Consider the following 8,693-nt stretch of genomic DNA (forward strand, 5'->3'; position numbering starts at 1 on the left):
GTGTCAGCGTGTAGAAAATTATATGTGAATATGTTATTTCCTGCGACATCGGGGGAGGCAAAAAGTGGAGCATATAGACCTGTCAGAAGTCTGAGAAAGTGCCAGACTAAAGGTCTGGGGAGGCAACTGTCCCCCTTGACCCATAGCAAATTATGCCCCTGCTCTCAGTCCCCCGCTTAAACCCCTAAACCACATTTCCTCCTCCCTACTGGAAAGAGGTGCTGAAGTGCTTAAAATCCACTAATCCTAACTAGCATGGACTCCCCAGTGCAAAAGCTCAACAAGGAGAGATCCTCTCTTGGTTTCGCTGCTGTAGCTGTTGTGAGTTTAAACCAGCAGCAAGACCCTTTTCTCCACCTGCTAATCCTTTGGAGAGCGAGGACAGTCTTATCACAGCATAATATTCCAATTAGCTTGCACTAGTTTTTCCCCACTTGAGAGGCTATTATGGGGGACTTTGCTTTGGCTGTAGATTTTGCTGCCAAGCCTGTGTTAAGTACAGCAGAATGGGGGCGAGGGGAGGGAGAAGTAGTCAAGAAATGGCTTAAACAAAGTGGAAGCCTAAAGAATTCAGGTTAAGTTGCCCAGTATTTGTTTGCCTAAGCAAGAAAAGTAGCCCCAAGGCTATGAGCGAGTTCTTAGTAGAAAAACACAGGCCCTGTACTTAAACAAAAAAACATTTAATTAAAATAAGGCCCCAATTCAATGGATGTCTGGATTAACTAGCAAGGCCAATACCATGAGCTCTTACATAATCATGACCCAATTAAAAGAAAGCTAATATCTACCTCCATTGGATGTGGTCCAGCTAATGGCAACATCTTCTGCATGCTCATTTTTTAAAGGAAAGCGGAGCGCTACTAAGTAGAAATCTCTGAAACATACTGTTCTTAATAAATAAAGTTCATAAATAATAATACAACGTTCCAAAGGGAAGTAGCAGCCTTCATTTAGGTCATTATAAAACTATTCTCCCCCTCACGTGGGACCTGACCCAAAGGCCATTGAAGTCAATAGAAAGAGATTCCCAATGGGCATTGGATCAGGCCACATCTGAATATATGTAACTGCAGGCAAGTCCTCCCTCTCCTGTTCTTTGTAAAACAGAGCCAGTCTTAATCCCTCACTTTCAAGGATTGTATCGCACCAAAAAGGAACAGCAAGGAGGACTGGGAGAACGTATCAGCCAGAGATCAGAGGATTTGACAGAGTGACAGGCAGAGAAACAAAGCAGGGTTTCTGATTTGAACCAGCATTGATTGTACTAATAAACAATCCCAACCGAAGCATCGGGGTTGGAAGAAGTTGGTCTTCATTTCTGCTTGTAGAAATGCAATGAAACCTTTACATTAATTTTTGATAACCACTCGCTAACTGGGGCAGCTCAGGTGTAGAATGACAGAACTGCCCAACTTTCATCTCATCAGAAATCATCAGCTGCAAACAGGGGCCCAGGATCTTGCCACATGCATGGGGGCATCGCCCCCACCCCCTGTGCAAGTCCCAGGATATCACTCTACTAATAACTGACAACCCGCCATCCACACACCCCTTTTCCAACCGGTCATCACTGGAAGTCTTCAGTGCTGGCAGATAGGCAAGGCAGTTTCAGTGGAGCATATCCTGATGTCCCCAGAGGGGCTTCTTGCTGGTCCGTGATGTGTAATGCATGTGCATGTAAAGTCGTTACATTTCAGAGAGGGGGCACTCTTATTGCTACAAGAAGACTACGGGGAAAAGAGCCTGAGCGAGCCAAGCAACAACAGCAAGATTAAGGGGCCAGCACAAAAATACTCAGGGTGGGAGAAGAGGAGAGGAGAGAGATCACTTGATCATTACCGGTTAGGTTCACTCCCTCTGGGACACCTGGCATTGACCACTGTCAGTAGACAGGATACTGGGCTGGATGGACCTTTGGTCTGACCCAGTATAGCCATTCTTATGTTCTTATTTTATGGTGGTTTATGATTAGGTGAAGCGGTTTTCAGCACATTGATTTTCTTCCACCACCTTCAAATATTCAGGAGAGTGAAAGACCATCAGGCAAGCAATGCAAAAGTTGAAAAGCACAGTTTTCCCCCTGATATTTTGTGACAATATTTCTGAGCCTCGGCTGACAGAGGAACTGTCACCCAATAGCCCCATGCACTTGCCAGTCTGATATCGACAAGCAGCAATGCAGGGCTTAATTTGTGCCAGGGCTTGCCAGGGCTAAGCCCCAGCACCTCTGGGCTTGGTAGTTCAGAGCCCCGGCACTTCTGGGCTTGCTGCGTCAGTTATCAAAGTAAAAAAATTGCTTGAGCCCCGGCATCTCGTTCATTACAAATTAAGCACTGAGGCCATGGAAAGCTGTCAGGGAAGTTGGGGAATTGGGACTGCCAGGAACATCATCAGGGGTGGGAGGGGGATTTTGTTCTGAGTGTAAACTTCTATTTCACTTCCCTCTCTGCTTTTTGGATCTCTAGATCCAACACCAGAGTATCTGGGCTTCTCACAATCATTTATCCGGTGAGGTAGGGAAGGCTATTATCCCTATTGTACAGATGGGGAACTGAGGCACAGAGGGACTTGCCCAAGGGCACATGGAGCAGGAAATTGAAGCTGGATCTACAAAATCCAGGGCTAGCACACTAACCCTGGGGCCACCCTTTTTTTTTAGAGCATGCTATGAAGCAGGAAGGCTGCCCAAACTGATGGGTCAGGGAGAACCTGCCTTCAGAGGAGGTTTTATTATAACTGCAGGGGCATCTGGCACCTCCTTCAGAAGCAACTGGTGCTGGCCACTGTGGGAGACAGGAAAGGACTCGTGGTCTGACCTATGTTCCTGTGATTTACCCCTCACTCCCTTCAGAGAGCTCCCACCCCAGGGCCAAACTCACTGGCTCCGATATATGAATGAAGGAGAAGTGTGTTGTATTCATGGCAGAAGAAAAAGGAGCAATTGCAAAAACTTCCCCACAGACAGCACTGCATCTGGGAGCATGTTGTTTTGAAACTGCAGTGGGGATTGAGAAAGGAGGGGGGCTCTCTCCTCACCCTGTCCCCTTCAGTCCTGAGCTGCACTGCAAGGCAGGGATGAGCCTTTTCCCAGTCCAATGCCTTCTCTCCCCCTGAGCAGCAGGAACTTCTGTAAGGAAGGAGACCTGAACTCAGGCTCTCCCTGGTAGTTGAAGGAAACAAGATGCTGTTCAGGGAATGGAGAAGTGAGATGAGCTCTTGATTTAACTACTGGTATTTCCCTGAGCTCCTGCAGGCATTCAACCGATCTGATGGTCTCTCTTCACCCACAGGCTGTGCCTAGGGCAACCAGCCAGTGCATGGGACCTTCTCCACCACTCCACTTCTCTCCTCCAACCCAGCCTTGTATTGTTCCCTCTTCAAACCCAAAGCCAAAGGTCAGCCAGCAACAAGGATGACTCATCCCTGAGCCTCCTAAGTGCAGACACAAGCAATATGATGGTGGCGGTTTTCTGAGACAAAAGCACCCTGCTAGGGATGAGTTGAGCACAACAAACTTATGACATTTAAAATACATTATAATAGAAAGGTGGGGGATGGGGGGACATCCGGCAAGTTACCCTTGGACATTGGGCTGTCAGATACCAATCAGATTTTCTCTTAAAAAGAAACCCCAGCTCTGTTGTCACAACAGCTCTGACTAGAGGGCCACAGCCCCCAAAAGAAACACACATGGATGTGTTTGTACCCAGGATACAGGCAAGGCGTGGATCCAACCTTCTGAAGTGGTTCCTCTACAGAGCACCAGCACCTCTGGCTTATTGGAAATGTAAAGGCTGTTGGGAAGCTAGCCTCATGCCCCTGATCTTTACAGACAACCGAGATAACACACGGCCTCCTCACCTACTCACACTCTATTTACAACAACTCCACAGGCCTAACAAGGGTAGCTGCTATTTACTCTGCGATGGCCGCACGCACCTTTACCCTTCTGCTGTGGATGGAAGCCCGAGCAGCTAGTCCTTCCAGTCTCTTCCATCTCTCCCGGAAAGCCAGGAGGGCTCGAGAGCAAGGCAGCAATGCAAAAAGCGGGTGCCAGGGGAGAGACAGCCTGACCAGTAACTACAGGTGCCTGGATCTATTGGACTGGTCCACACTGTGAGTCACACTCCGCTGCTCTGGCATTGGCAATATCTTCCCTAGCCTCCGTTCGCATTCTCCCCTGCAGAGAGCACTGGGAAATGCATCCCCTCCCCTAACAGCTGTAATAGGAGTCCGGCCTCCGCTAGACGGACTGTGCAACACAAGGCAAGAAGCAAGCAAGCAAGCACCAGAGGGCAGCGTGTGTATGTGGGGGCGAGGGGATGCTAGCGGTTAGCAAAAGCCAGAGGCTGATTTCCAGTCCCAGAGTCACGCTCTGGGGAAGGTGGTGGGGCTAATTACCAGGCAGGATTAGCCAAGCAATAAGACCCGCAGGGAGGGGGAAGACAGTCCCCAGCACTACTGGGGGCGCTGCGGATGCAAACTACTAACGATGCAAATTAGTTGAGGAAAGAGTGAAATTGAAACAACCAAGCAGCCTCGGAAAGCACATTGAATCCGGCTCACTTAGCAGCGGCTCACCCCGCCAGTGTCCGGATCAGCTTCAATCGCTTCCTCCTTGGTTCCTTTCATTTGCTCCCCCTGGCAAGCATCTTTCTCCACGCTGGGCTTGATTTAATCCTTGTTTAAAGTCTTTCTGCGGCAGCTTAGATCGGCGCAGTCTGCTCCACCCCCCTTAAAAATGTTAGCGGGGTTCAAACAATCCCTCTGTATTTATGCAGATGCCACATTAAAAGAACAAGAGGGAGAGGGAACAGAACCCAGCCTGCTGCGGAAAATACATGTTGACTTAAGGTCTTACGTGCCTGTTCCTCTACTGCATCTCTCTGCCCCTGTGGTATTTGGGTGCTGTTATATTTATGGCAGGAGAAGGAAGGTTTCCCCCCCACACCCCACCCCACCCCACCCCTCCCCTCGTCCCCTTCTTGTTCAAACCGTTTCCTGCAATCCCAATGATGCGCTGCAACCCATTAGCGGGACTCTGGCTGTGCTGATGGTTTCGCTAGCATGTCCTCCAACAAGCAAAGCCCCCAATTCTGAGGTAAACCGTCTTCCCACTCCTCCCCCCTCGTTGCATCGGAAGAGTAATAAGGCTAGGATAGCTGGATGGGACCTAGGCTCCCCCCGTAACCCCTACACACACCTTGTTCATTACAGTCCTGCAGGTCAGACGCTTTCCAGAAGGGGCATTTTTGGTCTTGAAGAGAAGGTGATCGGTCCTCGGGATTGCTCCTTAAAAGCCACTTTTCGCTCACGGTGAGGAGCCCCGTCCGGACCTGACTGAAAACCCCGCCCCACGAGAAACGCACCTACGGGGGTCGGGGTCGGGGGGGGGAAGAGAGAAACTGAACTTACCCCTCCGCACCCAAGTTGGGCGAAATCCGAATCCTCCCGGCGCTTTCCAAGCCCCTGGCTGCCCGGAGCAGCCTCGCAAGGAGCTGTCCACGGATCCTGTGGTGCCGAAGCCTCTGGCTGCCTTCCCACCCTCCGCTTGCCTTTTGCCCAGCAGCTCAATCGATGGCAGTTTTCACTCGTCTCCTTCCCCCAGCACCCAGGGCAGCCCGGAAAGCGGTGGCTAATTTCTTTGGCTTGTTTTACCTGGGCACGGCCAGTTCCCCCTCTCCTGCAATAGTAATCTCCGAGCCCTTCCCCGGGGCTGCAGCGGAGATCCGGCTTCCTCCACTCCACGCCTTGATAGCAAGGAATAATGCAGACTCGGTCCTGTTTTTGTGGGGGTGCCAATCCTCCCGCCCCCCACACACACACCCTCTTGGACAAGCCGGTTTAGGTACACACGGCTCACCCGGAGGAGCTGCCCACTTGCATGGTGCTGAAAGAGATTCCAAAGCCAGGCGGGAAGGGGGCTCTGTTATCCACCCCAGATCTTGCTGAAAGAAAGCTGTATTCCAGGGGCAATGAGGCTGAACCCGCTTCCGCCAGCGCGCATCATCCAATTGCTTTATTAATTTAAAAGAAACCCTTTAAATTTGACGCATAAGGCGGCGGAACTGCCGCTGGGGAGGGGAGAGAAAAGGGAGCTGCTGGCTGGCGTCGGGGGAAAGGGAGAATCCTTGCTGTCGGTCAGTGCTTGATTTAAAACCTCAAAGGTCCTCCAGAAAGAACGAGAGAGATCAGCTGCGAGGGAACGGTCCATGCACCTCCCCCCCCCCGCCCCCCAAGCACTGCAAAAAGAGAGAGAGATGTAGGAGATGAGCCAGAGGAAGGGAGCTGCATTCACGCTAAACTAAATTCAGTCGGATAACATCTGCTCAGCTGCCAGCGAGAGCGAGCCAGCCTTGGAAGTTTTGCATTGGGAGCTGCGGTGAAGCCCCAGGCTCGGATTTTGGCCAGCCTTTTAAAGCACTAGTACACCTTGGCGGCGTGTGGGGGGGGGAGGAGGGGAGAGGCAGAGGATCGTGTGTGCAAATACACTTCACATCCATCCTACACCCATCCCTAAAGGCCGACGCACACGCCCTACACTCACAAACCCTGACACATCTCACACCCAGCACACCCTCGGCATCTCTGCAAACCCACACACCCGAAAGTGAAGGCAGGGATTCCATCAGAAAACCTCATTCCCCTCTCTCTCTCTCTCTCTCTCTCTCTCTCACACACACACACACACACACACACACACACACACACACACACACACCACTCGAGCTCCTTTTTAAATAGGGCTGTAAAAACAACGCACCCCTCCAAGCCAGGTCTAAAACTTGAGGCTAGTTGGCCCTGCTAAGACTCCCTGTTTAGAACTAAACCCACAATTCTCTAAGCTCCTGGAAGGATGGGATTGACAGACAGCCTCGTGGCTTATCATTTCTAGTGCATCTTTTCACTCCTTTAATACACGAAACGTCTGGTTAAAATCAAGACATTTTGCTGTCCCTAAGGAGGTTGGAGATCTAGCAGTACGTGTTTGATAGACGGATCTAGACAGATCATTGAAGCAGCAACAAGCGCCTGTGCGCAACAACTAATTTTCCGTGAGTATTTTTACAGTAAGTATGACAGTAGTTACAACGCTCAGACTTCTTGGGGTCTAGTCATGGCTCTGCCGCGGTTCAAAATGAAGCGTGTTAAGAAAGTCCCTTCCCCCTTGCCTCAATTACCCCACCTGTAAAATGGGGATAATGGTCTCGACTACCGCTCGGGAGTGTGGCCAAACTTAAGCAATCGCTCTTTACAGAGAGCGCTTTGAGATCCTCAGATGAAAGGCGTTATAGGAGGACAACATATTTGGATGGACACTCTTTGGGGCAAGGACTGTCTCTTAGTTTGTCTATGTATAGGGGCTAGCACAATGGGGTTCTGATCTCTGCGGCTGGGGCCGGGTCCCCCAAGCGCTCCAGCAGTACAAACAAACAACAATATTTTGCTTCCTGCACATGGTCAGCATAGCACGTGGATTGTATAATGTCTTGTTTTGCTAATAAACCAACTCATTGGCAGACTCTAGTGGCTCGGAAGAAGTCGTTGTGGTCTCTCAATTCATTAATCCAGAGGGTGGGGGAGGAAGAGCCCCCTAGTAATAACCATTGACACAGCAACTGCTTTAATCCATCATGGTAATGACTGATAGCTAATCGGTCACGAGAGCTCTTCTAAAATGTGCCTTTCACTCCATAGCATGGTGCTGGCAGACCACGGAAAGCTATAACTGGAGTGTGTAGCAAAGTATCTCTTTAAGACACCTAAAGCAAAAGGAGTTAAGAACACAATAGAAACCACGGACTAGATCCTCAGCTAGTGTGACTGCTCCATTGCCCAGCTGTTTAGCCCCGTGAGCATCTGGCCTGGCCTTGGGAGTCAGTAAGTTGATTGGCTTCCCTACCTCACCCTTTAAAGAGTGAAATTAAATACAAACCAACTCTTAAAATAAAGGTTTAGAGCTTGGTTTTCACCTACAAAGGTAATCAGGACTTTCTGAAATGTGCTTCTCAGGCCTGCCTGAAATAATGTAAGTGTATCTAGGTGTACAGCAGGGAGCTTGAGCAAATACCAAGGTAGCTTATGCCCTAATGCAGGGTTAAGTAAAATCCTGAATAAATAATACCACCACCACGCTCTCCTATAACCACTTCATCTATAGAGCTCAATGTTTTACAAACTAGGTCAGTATCATTACCCCCATTTCACAGGTGGGAAGACTGAGGCACAGAATGGAGACATAGATGTGCCCAAGGTCATTCAGCAGCAGAACCCAGCTCTCCAGTGTCCCTGTCCAGTGCTCCATCCCTTAGATATTGTTACAGAGCTGGATTTTCAAGAGTACAGGGTCTGATAGGAGAATGCTCAGAGGCTGGACTTCCCAAAGAGCTCAGAGCCCTTTGAGGAACCGAAATAAGAGCTTTCAGCACCCAGCAGCTCCCAGTGACAGGCCATCAGCAAGTTGCAACAGAGCCTAGCACCCAAAGCCATGTATTCTTCTGAAAAATCTGGTCAATGGCCCCTATTCCCAAGGAAACCAATGGCAACATTCTCGCTGACTTGGATGACTGCAGGATCATGTTCTTAGCTTCAGCCCCGAAGCTTATTTTGTCACAATGATCTCATTTCTAGAAAGCTACGATAGTTGGGATTGTTGTTGCTGTTCTGGTTTGGAAGAGGGAGGAACAGGCCTG

General features: G+C 49.8%; 1 protein-coding gene across 1 annotated transcript in view; it reads right to left on the reverse strand.

Moving 5' to 3' along the window:
* GRM4 (glutamate metabotropic receptor 4) overlaps positions 1–6,344 on the reverse strand; it is a 217,772-nt gene extending 211,428 nt beyond the window's left edge. Inside the window, exon 1 of the mRNA XM_034767394.1 lies at positions 5,416–6,344. The gene's annotated coding sequence lies outside the window, so the exon portion shown is untranslated. The remainder of the gene's footprint in view (positions 1–5,415) is intronic.
* Between the last annotated feature and the right edge of the window lie 2,349 nt (positions 6,345–8,693).

Source organism: Trachemys scripta, chromosome 4 (assembly GCF_013100865.1).
Source record: "Trachemys scripta elegans isolate TJP31775 chromosome 4, CAS_Tse_1.0, whole genome shotgun sequence".
In the NCBI taxonomy this organism is placed as follows: Eukaryota; Metazoa; Chordata; order Testudines; family Emydidae; genus Trachemys; species Trachemys scripta.